Source organism: Tauraco erythrolophus, chromosome 6 (genome assembly GCF_009769465.1).
Source record: "Tauraco erythrolophus isolate bTauEry1 chromosome 6, bTauEry1.pri, whole genome shotgun sequence".
Lineage (NCBI taxonomy): Eukaryota > Metazoa > Chordata > Aves > Musophagiformes > Musophagidae > Tauraco > Tauraco erythrolophus.
In genome coordinates this window covers 47,830,104-47,843,360 of record NC_141470.1, presented here as the reverse complement: position 1 = coordinate 47,843,360, position 13,257 = coordinate 47,830,104, and the positions used below count along the sequence as shown (strand labels likewise).

General features: G+C 44.2%; 1 long non-coding RNA gene across 1 annotated transcript; it reads left to right on the top strand.

Moving 5' to 3' along the window:
• The first annotated feature begins 921 nt into the window (after nt 1-921).
• Nucleotides 922-9,422, top strand: LOC147528610 (uncharacterized). The gene is made up of 3 exons (XR_015222197.1): nt 922-953; nt 9,167-9,300; nt 9,392-9,422. It is a non-coding gene; the product is annotated as an uncharacterized LOC147528610 (long non-coding RNA).
• Nucleotides 9,423-13,257: the final 3,835 nt, after the last annotated feature.

Sequence of the window (13,257 nt, the reverse complement as noted above, 5' to 3'; positions counted from 1 at the left end):
CGCCGCCGCCCGCGCTCAGCGCCCGCCGCCCGCCGCCGGGGACCGCCGCCCGCCGCCGGGGACCGCGCCCCGCATGGCCGGCGTACCGGGCGCGGGGCGTCACCGCCCCCGCCTCGCCCCCGGAGATATCAAAGCGGAGGGGGTTCGGGGAAAAGGGGAGAAAAAGCCAGGCGGGGCGGCGTCGGGTGCCGCATCAGGCCGCCGCGGCGGGGGAGGCGCCGGCGGCCCAACCGCCCGCGGCAGTGACGGCGGGCACCGCGCGGGGCGGGCCTGCCGCCGGGGCGCCCCCGCCGCACCGCCTCCCGAGCGCTCCGCGGGGCGGGGCGGGGCGGGCGGGGACAGCCGCCTGCCCGGCGGATGCTGCATGCGGGGGAACAAAGCCCCCGCGCGGGGCGGGGCGGGGCGGGGCGGGGCGGTGCCGCGCTGGGCCGGGCTGGGCCAGGCGTCGCTTCCCTGCGCTCTGCTCTGCCCCAGGCCGGGCGGCGCGGGGTCTCGTAGGCCCCGGGTTGCGGCGGACGCCCAGCGCCGTGCCCGGAGCCGGCCTCGCCGCTGGCGGGGGGCCGGGGCGGGTGGCAGTGTCGCTGCCCGCGGGCGATAAGGCCGGCAGGCGGCTGCGGCTGGGCGATAAGGGGGGCGGGGCGGGGCGGGAGCCAGCCGTCGGGGAGGGGGGTGGGGCGGGGCCTCAAGGGGCGGGGCCACAAGGCGTTTAACGGTCGCCGTGAGGGGCTGCTCGTGCCTGCGCGCGGTGCCGGCTGCGCGCGGTGCCGGCTGCGCGCGGTGCCGGCTGCGCGCGGTGCCGGCTGCGCGCGGTGCCGGCTGCGCGCGGTGCCGGCTGCGCGCGGTGCCGGCTGCGCGCGGTGCCGGCTGCGCGCGGTGCCGGCTGCGCGCGGTGCCGGCTGCGCGCGGTGCCGGCCGGGCCGTGGTCTTCTTCGCTGAAGGCGTCGGTGGGTGAGGTGCGAGGGGGTGACCGGGCCGGGCCGGAGCTGAGCGGCTGGAAGAGGCCGGGGCGGTGGCCCTGGTGGAGGTAGAGGCAGGTTTTCACGTGGGGGTGGCTTCGTGTAACAGAAGATGTGGGATAAAGCTGCCAGGTAGAAAGCGAAGGGTGGCAGAGCAGGTAATTGGGGCGCTCCTGTTCTGACTTACCGAAGGGCACAGAGTGGTTGTGAGCTGTGTCTCTGGGTGCGCTACGTGAAGCGTGTCTCTCTCATGGGAGAGAGACCCAACAGGATCCAATGGCCCAGTAGGGCTCTTCTGCCTAGAAAGGGACAAAGTGCATCCTTGTCTGAGGTGTGGAGATGCACAAGTGAAAGACCGAGCTCTCTTTTCCAGTGTCACCATCTGCTTCTCTGTTTCAGCCCTCCTGTAGTGCTATGAAGTGCTCAGCTGTGGGAGGTTCTCCACGCAATGCAGGAGACGTGAAAGCCTGCTCTTGTCCAGGGTGTTCCCTGACACAACGGATATGCACTTATCCATAAGAGCTGGGCTATGTCTTGCTATGGGCAGGATTGCTGGCTGTGTGTTTTCTCTCCATCCTGTAATATTAATCCATTTTGAAAGCTCTAGCACAAGAGAAGGATGTTCTGTAACTTAAGCAAGGAGTAAAGAAATGTGTACAAAGTAACAACTCGGCTGTTGAGAAACTTTGTAAAGGCCATCTCAAAATGCTTACATGTAGCACTCCAAACAAGGCGCTGCTGTTCAGCATCAGTGCGGGGAATGAGGGAAATACATCCTGGGTCTGGTTGCCATGGGATTTGATGCGTCCTGAGAACTGGGTATAACCTTTATGGAGTCTGGCAGAGGATTTCAGAGAGAAATACCACTTTTCCTGTAATGCTCTGTGGACAGATGGTCGCATGAGAATTTCTGAGGGGAAAATACTTGAATGCAGCATCTCTGTTGAACTCAACATTGCCCAAACTGCTGAGAGGTTGATTTTCTTTTAGGACAATTAAGCTAAATGCATGCCCTTGCTTCTTCCTTCTGCCTTCCAAACAGATCACCAGCATTGCTTCGTGCAACCTACATTGACTTCTGTAATACTGAAACATGCACTTACTTCTTCACTGAGTAAGTGTTTTTCTCTTGAATGGGGACCTTGAGCAGCGCTCATTTATCACTTCAGTGAAGTTTTTAGTGTTTTTATGGTTGCCTTTGCCTTTTACCTGTGAGCAAGTGGAGATTGGTGGAAGTCAACTTGTTATAGCTAAGGAGGCAGAAAAGCCTGTGGCAGAAATCACTCTATAACCCCTGAGTGGACACATTTTGTAAGAAAAGCTCATACTTTCCCATGTCCTTAGTCCCTTCTTCCCCAGTGGTTCCAAGTTCCTCTACAGACACAGAGTTGGAAATGTGCCAGTCATGTGATGGCAGTGTACAGATGTATTGGGGGACATCATCTGTATTTTGGTTGAATGGCAGGTATATTTCCAGCAACAGTACTGGGAAAAGGACAGGGTACAAAGGCTTTAAATGCTTCTATTAGAGCTGTATTGCCTCCCCTGGTTGAAACTAAGCACAGCTGTCTGTAGAAGTAAGGATGCTGGCTTCAGTTCTGGCATTAATTCACAGCTGGTGATTCGCTTTGCCTTCTACACCTCAGCTTTTCCATCTGTAAGATGGAAATGCTAGTAACTCTGATTTGCAGTCAGAGCTTTTGTAAAGATTAGTGATTAGTTGGCGTTTTTAGCAAGTTAAGAATTATTCTTTCCTAAAAATGAAACTAATGTTTTATAGTAGAAGATAAATGCAATCCTTGTATCTTTAATGCCTTGAAATACATTCTCAAATTTCAGCTGGAGAAGATAATATTTTGGCTGATAATCACCACCAGGCCTCAAAATAAGGCTTGTCAGGGGATTTTTGCCTCAGTTTGTTAGTTAATCATTAGACAGTGTCCCTCCTTTCTGGCCACCACTTTAAATAATTTGGCAGCAACAGGGAATCAGAATTTTAAGGCATTAAAATGGCACTGCACTTTATGTAGCCGGGAAAGAATAGAGCACAGCCATGGCGAGTGAGCCTATCCCTGCAGTGGGGACTGAACGTAACGGAGGTGACAGCAGGGGACAGAGACTTTACTGGCTCTTCTGCACAGCTGGTGTTTCCTTCACCGTGAATGTTGTTACCTGTGGCGTGCGTGATCGGATGACCATTCAATTTTTGTTTAATAACAATATAAAGCTTTAATTTGCCTGTGCTCTGTAGAGGAAGCCTGCACAGGCACTCTGTGTGAATCACACCTGAGATTGGTTTAAATGGGTAAAGCTTTGTTAAGACAGAGTTAAGATTTGCTGTTAGTGAAAGAATAAATAACATTGACAAAGGATTGAAATCAAGTCAGCACTTATTTGAATAAAGTTATTTCATAAGATGTAAAAAAAATTGTTAAAAGTCTTCAAATGGCATAGAGAGCTCTTGAAAAAGAAATTCTGTGCTTTTCTGGGTGAATTGGGAGTTTTGCCTCTATTGGAGGGGATCCAAAATTTGTTTCTGTAAACATAGATAGTAAGTGATAGTGTTGACGTTCTGTTTTGTAATATCTTTTACATTTTGATCAATTTTTGTTTATTTCTGCCAATCATTTGTTATTATGCTGTCTTTTTTTTTTTTAAAATAAATCTTAAAAAGCACCAGACCATTCTTTAAGTAGTGTCTTTGTGAACTTGTGTAGGAGCAATTAAAACGCTTACCAGACATTCCAAGTTCTTGACAGCAATTTTAGGCCACTGACTCCGTAGTTTAGTTAGCATAACATTTTCTTAACGTGAGCTAGAACCCTTCATATAGCACTAGATGTTGCTTAGAGCATCAGCAGAGGTTATGCTGTCTTTATCTGCCTTGGCCTAACTCTTTGTGATCTAAGCCTCTCTGTGCTGCTAATTTCATTTTTTATAACTGTTTTGGAGTAGGTTTCCTTTTCTATATTCCTACAAGGTCTCAGTGAAAAGCCTCATAACAAATCAGCATCTTTCTGAATCTATTTCCTGGAGTGCTATTTAGCTCCATTGAATTTCTTTCAGTGTTTTTTACATATTAATTCTATGTAATTCTCTGTGTTTTTGGAATGTGTCTTTCAAAGGCACCTGTAGTTTGTCTAAACTGATTTTCAGAACTTTGCAACAGAGCCACTCAGAGCCTCTGTATCACACTGTATAGCTTGAAACATACTCTGTGAGGGCTCCTCTCCTGAGAGTTTTATTCCCGTGTATCACGCATTCCTTTTCACCTGTAGGAAATCTGCAGGAAACTTCCTTCAGATTCACATATTTTCATCCAGGCTTGACTCTGCTGGTGGCAGTTATGAGAGGAGGTGAGGAGCTGAAGGGTGAGAAGTGAGGTTTGCAGCTGTCTGACTGTGCTTGGGCCCTGTGGTGTCTAGCTGAGTCCGTTGCCGAGAGGCGTGGGCTGGGAGGGATGTCATGCTGGAGTTCAGGATGGCCTTGGTCTGACAGGTTAGCAAAGCTGCTGTGCTCAGTGAAGAGGTGGGAAGGAAACCTGTATAGCTTTTTAGCTGTGAATTCTCTGTGCAAAATCATTATGTGAGATACAGTGTTAATTTGTATTCACAGTACTTCACAGTTCTATGAACATATTTGCACGAACCTTGGTTTTTGTGTGGAATAAGTAGGGGAATTGAATTTAAGTCTTCTCTTAGGAAGAGAAGCCTAAGAGTGTACAGTCTTTAAATAAGTAAAATGCATGTCTTATACTTCTATGGTGCATAGAACAAGAAGTAATATGTTTGAAATGTAATGAGGAAGATTCAGGTTATATTTTAGAAAAAACTTTCTATAAGGACGGTGAAAGACTGGAGGAAAGGGCCTCAGCAAAATAGAGAGTCCATATCCTTGAAAAGTTCCAAGAGTTGTTCAGCAGTCATCAGTCAGGAGTTACTTAGTTGGAGTTTATCTGGCTTTTGGGAGGAGGGCAAAGGACCTATATGACCTGTTAAAATCCCTTATGGCCCTTTCTTCTCTGCCTGGAAATCAATGGCCTAATGCATTGACCGCTGAGGGTGGGGAGAGGTTTTACTGATTTGAAGGGCTCTCTTGAAGTGAAGTAAGCTCATTTCCGTGAATGACCCTTGCTCATGGAAACAGCCTCTTGGATTCTAGTTGCTGCGCTTAAATGAGAGAAACAATGTGTATCAGGTTAGAAAATCAGAGCAGAGTGGCTTAATGGAAGTTTTCTCTGTAGAATCTTTTTTACACATCAGGTGAACTACCTTTTTTATGTGTTTGATTGATTTGTGTGTTGTTTGGTTTGTTTTTTTTTTTTAAAGCTGCTTTCAGTTAAAGATAGAGGGTTGAAAATCGTGGTTTAAGTGGTATTTTTCATTTGTGTGATGTTTCCTCTATCTGTGTTTAGTTTTCTCCAGCTCACAACTGCCTTTAGCCTGATCATACAAATATCTCTGTGCGATGAAATTCTCTGCTGTGCAGAAAACCATTGTGAGATCAGTATACTGTTGAGCAGTATGCATACGTTGCAGCAGATCTTTGCCCAGGGCAGGAGTTCTACCTTTGCCCCTAATTCTGCTCTTGCCTCAGTTCTAATCAGGAGTGTCTTGGAAGATAACAACAAATCTTCTGTTATTTGATTGCAAAGCTGATGTAACCTTTAGTCTGTCTGGGAGATGGATTGGCATAGCAGTGCCAGAATAGGCCTATTCTGTGGGCAGCTAAGAATGCTTTCATCACAGACTGATGCAGTGACTCCACACACTTTCCTATTCAGGTGCAGTCTGCAGTCATACTGATTACTTTTCCTGTGTAGGTCAGATCTGAGAGAGGAGATTTAGATCCATTCAAGTTATCAAATGTCAGCAAATATTTGTGAAACTTCTGCATTTATCATCCTTTATTGTTGGCCTGTTGAGTTATCACACCTTACTTTGTCACGTAACCCAGCACATAGTGGCATGGCATTCCCTGCCCTGTCTGTCACACGATTGATAAACTAGTCACACATCATCCAACATGTGGAGGTTCATGCTGGCACTCAAGAAGGCTGACAGGTTAGGACTTGCTGGAACAAGGAGAGAACTATAGATAGTGATTGGAACTTTACAATTGGATTGTTTTGTTCAGAGTTTCTGATTTGTTCTTAACAACTCTGCTTGGTGAAAGGGACTTGTAGAGGGCTTGGGTGTGGAGTTTCAGGGTTGAGAAGGGAAGCAAACAGCCCATCATCTTGTGTGCTCTCTGCTACCCCAGCTTAGGGGCAGTGTGTGAGACCAAAAGCTAGAGTTTTGAGTTGTATGCAGAACTGGCATCTGAAGATTTATTCATCCAAATAGGGAACAGAAAAAGCACTATGATACCTGTGTGACAACTGAAAGAGCTGTAAGTGGAAATGCTTTCTGCAGTTCAGCTATCTCCTTTGAAGACCATAGCCTGATATGGTTTCACGTTAAACTTCAGTGAAAGGAAGTTAAACAGCTAACAAGTATGAAGTATTCTACTTAACTGGTAAGGAAAAGGGGCTTTGTTTTCTGAGGAGAGTGGCAAGCTCCAGTTTTAGGAGTTACGAAAGAGTTAATAGAACTTTCTTCTATATGAATGCTAAACAGATATAGCTCAGTTAAAAACTAGCAAAACAATGGTGGAACATAAATTGAAAATAAGTGTACCTGATTTTAAAGGTCATTGTCTTCTCCAGTTAGCTTTTGTATAAAGCTAGAAGGTTTATCATAAAATTCTTAATTTCCTTTCTATCTGTCTGATATTTTTTCTAGAGGTGGAGAGGAAACGGGCTCCTGTCCCATAAAACTTTTTTCCTGTTCTGCACTCGTACAGAACAGACACCTCTGAAAGGATTAACTGGAACCAGAATAATGAGTGCACCAACATGCAGGGTATTTATTTAGGTTTTTGGAAAAACTGCTTTCAAATCCCAACAATACTTTGTATGAAATAGAAATTTAAGCATACATTTCTCACATCCAAACAGGTGTGCTGACCTTGGGCTATAATGTGAGTATTTCTTATATGGTTCAGAGTGAGCATTCCATTATGTGTACAAAAGACACTACTCCCAAACTAGCCAGGTCACCAACTTGTCTGAAGCCTTAGGTTCAGTTCCCTGTGCGAAGTCTTGTCACACATGCGGTTCGAACTTAAGTCTGTCTTGTCTTTGCCTTTGCAGATTGTCAATACATTCTGGAATTGGTGCCTCTCCCTTTTGGTTTGATCAGAAGAAAATGCTCTGAGCAGAAACTTTTTTTCTTCAAGAAGTTTCAATAAACTGGCATTTCCCAAGAGCAAAGCTATTTCCTCAAGACATTTTTGATTAACTATTTTCTCATTCAGATTGGTCCTGAGCAGTTTTCTGTTCACAGCTTGATCCTTAGTGTTTCCAGTTTTAACTGTCATTTAGCGGTAATAGATTTTATTTTTTTTTCTGAAGCCTGGGATAAAGTTATTGCAGCAAAGAAACTTTGAAGTGTTCCATGGGCTTCAGAGATCTACACTGCATTCTCTTCTCTCTGGTACTCTGTTCTGTCTGCTTCCCCAGTTCTCTTGTTTGTATGCCTGCAACATCCTTGCAAAACATGGAAGTGCTACTCTTCCAATTCTGCAAATGGAGAAATGTCATAGAGAACTTAAGCACGTGTTTTCACTGTAGGTGAAAAGACACCTGAGCAGGCTGCATAATCACCAACCTAGAGCATTGCTCTCAGTGGAGTGAGCCAGCTGTTTTAGCACCACCTCGGTGTGCTGACTCTGGTTCCTGCTGGTACGGCAGCACTGTGCCACGTGTGGTCTCTGGCTTGAGAACCCGCAGCTCAGAGCTCTGCATCGTTCTCTGCTGTCAGGTGTAAACTTGTCCTGAATCAATTGTCCAAGATGACATAGGAAGCCACTGGCAGTGTAGGGACTTAATGTGAGTTTTCTCCTAAGCAGCAAGCCAAGCTTCTTTAATTTTGTTTCTAGGCTATGTAAATTGAAAGTGAATAAAAATTCTGTGCATCTGGAAAGAATTCTTCAATGTTTTTTTGAAAGTGGGTTAATTCCTATAACAAGATGGGTCTCGGGGGGACTGGAGAGAATTGGTTGGAATGGGATCAATTATGCTAAAGAAAGGCTTAGTTTGTTTTTCACTGTTGGAAATGCAAATAAAATTTTGATGGATCGGACTTCCACCTTGCTTTTATTGAAGTCAGAGCAGGGATGCATTGATCTGCCCTATTATCTCATAGATTGAAAGGAATTGTTATACATTGAGAAAAGTATTAGAAGAATATTAGTAAAATGTTTCATTGGGTTTATCTCTATTAAGAAATAGTACACTCTTCTTGTCAGTGTTAATCTCCTGGTTCTTGATCCCTTCCCCCTGCACCTGTTAATAATTCATAGTCCTACTATATCCAACTTATTAACTGACAAGGATGTGAATATGGTGTTACTTTGAAGATAGTGTTATTTTTTTTTTGTGCTGTCTGCAGTGTGGAAGCATTTTCTTAGTTGCACAATGCATTAGTCAGTAGTGTTCTATCTCGTCTTTGAAAGCATGGGAAATGGGAGGAAACTGGAGCGATAGTAGGTGCAGCTGCAGTGTGTTCCTGATGCCAAAATCCCACCTTTTGCCTTAGCAGTAACATCAGCACTAAATGTAGAGAACAGCTGAAATAGTCCAAATGCAATTTTTTAAATTTGGTTCCATTAAAACTTCCTGTAACAGGCAGAACAATTCTCTGACTGAAAAGTGGAAAAGCTTGTGGAGAGAACAAAACTTTTTCAAAAGCATTGTAGGAGCTGGCAGCATTTCCTTCTCCAAACTGAGCCTCTGCAAACTCTTGAGTTATATGTGGCACAAGAAAAGGACCTGAGAGTCTGTACTAGTGTCCTTATTTGCATGTCACTTGAGTTCAAGAGTGTTTGTGCACTTCCAGTTTGTTAAAAAATACTGAGTTTTGAAGGCCTAAATTTAACCAGGTTGGTGCAGAGCCTCGGGATTAACCGTTCAAAGTGGAGATGCTCAGACAAGATGATTTACAAGTGGGACCTTTATTCTTGGCTTCTTTTTCAAGTTTATTTTCCAGAGATGAAACATACAGACCCATAAGAAAAGAAAATGCACTTCCCAATGTGAAAGTGGTCTAGAATACAGCTCTGCTTTTGTTTTACTAAAGTCTCAGGCTTTCCTCTTTGCTTCCTTCCAGTGTGTGTCTCCTTAGAGGAAAACTGGCACGTTAGGATGCCAAACAAGGACCAGAAAACAATGCACAGGAAGTATTCTGAAGAGAATCCCAGCCAAATTACGACAAATCCAGCCTTGTCCTTAAAGAATTTTACTGTGAGTTTTTCACTATTACCCTGGTTTGCTGAAAACTGCTAATCTAGTAATGATACTTTTGCATTCACTAATACATTACACTTCTTTGTAGGTATCACATTGACAATGCTTGATGCCATCTATTCATACAGAGGAGCAAATTTGTTACTGAAGATGTTGGATGTAGCATTGGATTTACATGGGAGTTAAATTGTCGTTCAAAAAGCTGTGTTGTTTTTTTTTTTTAGCTGGCTTTGGACTGAAAAAGTAAGTTTGCTAAGAGAATATCATATACGGAATATACTGCAGGGCTCAAAGCTTACACACTGGGAGTATAATGGACTCTGCAGAGGCTTGAGACATGTTGCTTTCCACTGAAGTTGTCCACTTCGTTAATGCTTGAACTGGAAATTGATTGGAGAGTTAATAAATCTGTACCTATAACTACAGAGATTATATTTTTCACCCTCTCCAACTGGAGGTGGTGCTGAATCTAAGCCTCAACTCCAGAACACCTTGACCTGTGAGTATTTGGAAGCTACAATTGTTTTACTTCAGGCTTGCAAAGAGGCTATATTTGTGAAAGCTTTGTGCCGTATTTGTTCATTTGTCTGTGTTTCTGTAGAGTGATTACTTTGCATTTTTTCGGGTAAAAATGTTAGAGGGTGTAGGCATGAGAGCAAAGTGGGAGGAGTGACATCTAGTGGTTAGTAATGAAAGCGCGCACAATTTTTCCCCTTCAAGACAGTGAAAAATAAAGCAATTCTGAATAAACGGCCTGGGATTCACTTAGAATTTATAAAACTTGAAATTTAGAGATAACTTTTGATCAGTGCAACTTCTCCTGTGTGCAGTCAGCCTCTGGTAAGCAGTAGCTTTTTTCCTTGATGACTGATGCCAAAGAGTGAGTTTGATGTCTGATGCCAAGGCCTGGTTACTCTTAATGCATTCTAATGTCTGCCTGTTTCTATTTTCCGTTTCATTGTTTGTTTGTAGGAATATTTTTACATTACTATCCCTTTCCCACAACCAGAATGACTTGAGGATCATATAGTGTGTTTTCTTAGGATGTTGGAGAGAGGTAATCTCATGAGTAGCTCAGTTGTGAGGAAAAATTATTTGAAAAGAAACTTTACTTGGCAAAGATCAACTGTTTTCTTATGCTGAGAACCTAACTATCTCATTGATTGCTCTCAGTGTTAGAAGAGTTAACATTGTTTACTTCCACTGGGAAGGATTCTAGTCCTGGACCAGACTTCTGTCATCCCACCCAGGTCTCTGCTAGCTGAGGCAACCTTTTTGAATGGAGTCTGTCTAAGGGTGCAGAATGGATTATGCCTGTGTGATACTGGGTGGAGGAAATGGTTAGTTTTAATAGATTATTTCCTGTTGAAATTTCCAAAGACTTGTTTTCTAGGCTGCTGGACCAGCGTAACTAATCTTGCTACCACATACCTATGGACAAATTCCATTTCCAAATCTCTATTGCTTCTGGGCAGTGCTTGGCTTCTTGTGTTATACAGCACTATGATTTCAGGTTAAATTTGGAACACCAAGAAATGACCTGGTGTATGGACATATTTTTTTAGACCTTAGTAATGAAAAATATTGTGCCTTCCCACTGGCCTGGCAGGCTTCAGAGAGAAGCGAAACAGACATTTTTTCAGACTGGAGAAAGGAGTGAGCTCTGCTGAGATTAGATCAATCTCTCTCTTACTTGGCTTCCTGGGAAGTCACAAGTGTATTCAGAAATCCCCCCACCCATCCAGGATAGTATGAAGTTGGGTAACTTTGTTGGGTCAAGTTTAGACTCGTGACCACTGCAGTTAACCCAGTGATTAAAGTAATACAGCAAATGCTGTGGTCCAGAGGCTTTTTGGATGCATAGTCTATAAACACATATGTAGCTATGGAAAATTCTGGGAAAAGAGGTGGCATTTAATACCTAGGAGGAGCGGTAGCTGTGTCAATCTTTCATGTCTCATGAGTCTTTGATTGGGCCTTAGATATGTCCAGATGCTTTGCCCAGCTTTGTTTCCTTCCAGTTTTTCAGGGGTGCAGAAATGGAGAGAGAAAGATAACAGGATGTGTGGCACATGTGCTGTGTGTTAGTAACATATCCGTCACAGCTGCCATGTCTGAAAGGAGAAGGAAGGAAGCAGGTGAAATCTGTCGTGCTCAGAGGAAGTCAGCATGTGTTTGAATGCTAGCAAATGACAGATTTTTTTCCTTTAAAACTCTGTGCTCTCGTACTGTGTTATGGACAGGAGCTGCATGGAGGGGAGAACAGCAAAGGAGTTTTTCCAAAACTTCAGTAGTTACTGGGATATGACAGAAACCATTCTGAACTTAGCTTCAATGCTCTAAAAGTTAGCAGAACTTCTTCAAAACGTACGCCTATTGTATTATAGCTTCTGCACATATTTTTCAAGTATGGTATGTGATATGACAGCAACTACAGGTAAAGCCACACCAGCTGCTTTTACTGCAGTGAGTGGGGCCTCTTAGGCCTGTAGTGTCAATGACCTTCCTCCAGCCACAGCTTCATGCATGAAAGTGTAACAAATGTCTTATTGTGTCAAACCCATGGCCCACCTAGACTAGTATTTCTGCCTCAGACAGTAGCAGTAGGCAATACTACACAGGGCTAAGACGTGGTCCTGACCGTTTCATGTTGTACATTCCCCTCATTCTTTCCCAGCATCCACAGTCATTGGATTAGGATCATGGGAGGTTAACTTGTGCCCATTCCCTTACCTGTTTTGGAACTGCTGTCCATAAATTAATCTTCTTTGTATAGCCTGCTGATATTATCCATCTCCTCAGTCCCACGTGACCAGAAATTTGCTACTCGCTGTGTTTGTAAAGGCAAGTTATTGCTTTTGTGTGTTTTAAATCTATCCTTCACGTAGTGTGAGTGCCCATAAGTCTAGTATTGCAAGGTTTGGTAACACTTCTGCTCTTAGTATCTCCACCACCTTCATGATTTTGTAATTCTCAGCTGTATCCCCCTCAGCATGCATGTCTCCAAATTAAGGAGAGAAATATCTCCTTATAACGCAGCTACTCCATCTCCTAAATTCCTGTTGTACAATTCATGTGCTTGCATGAAACACAAGTGCTTAAATGTGGGTACAAATCAGCCTCTCAGTAGCTGCATTTCCCAGCTGTCTGTCACAAGGCAGAGTTGGCTGCCCAATTAAAGCAGCCAGAGTGATCACAGTGTAACTTTTTTTTTGAGCACCTTCTATTTGACCTTTTCTAAAGCTGTAGCAAGCAGATTCCAAGAACACTTGTGGGTTGACTTGCAGCAGCTTTTTGTGTTTGTGGATGGAGACTGGCCAATTCACAGCCATCCCTATGGATGTCTAGGTTTTTGTTGGCCCGAGACCAGCTGTTACAAAGGGCTAGTCGCATGTGGGGCTTCTGGTCATTTGGGTAACAGTGCTGGCCAGTCACCCGTTTGTACTTTTTGTGGTGATTCTTGCCTGTCTCAGTGCTGAATGTGTAGAGTCATTTTTCACTTCTTGATAGTTAATACTCTTACTGTATGTGACAGAATATCCATGGTGACAATGTGGCCAGCTGCAGGGCAGATACAGGTAGCAGCTGCATTTGGAGGTGCTTGCATTGATTTTGGCCGGAACACTGATGTCCTTCATCTTGAAAAGTGGATCTTTAGGGGAAGTGGATGCTGCAGGCAGCATCTATCAGTTCACTGGTCTCTAAAAAGGGTGGAAGTTACCTTCAGCTGGTGTGGTTATGATAAAACTCATTCTTATGGGTTACTATTCTTGACTTCTGGCAGCTTATTATAGATTAGGTTGTATTGGTTCATTGAAAATAATCCAGGTATTGTTTTTCATCATAAATTGAGAAGTTATATCTTTCACAGATGACTGAGTAGCTCTTCTTGGGACTCATGTTGAACAAAGATCCTTTTCTCAATTTTAAGTCCTTACCACAAACTCTCACTGT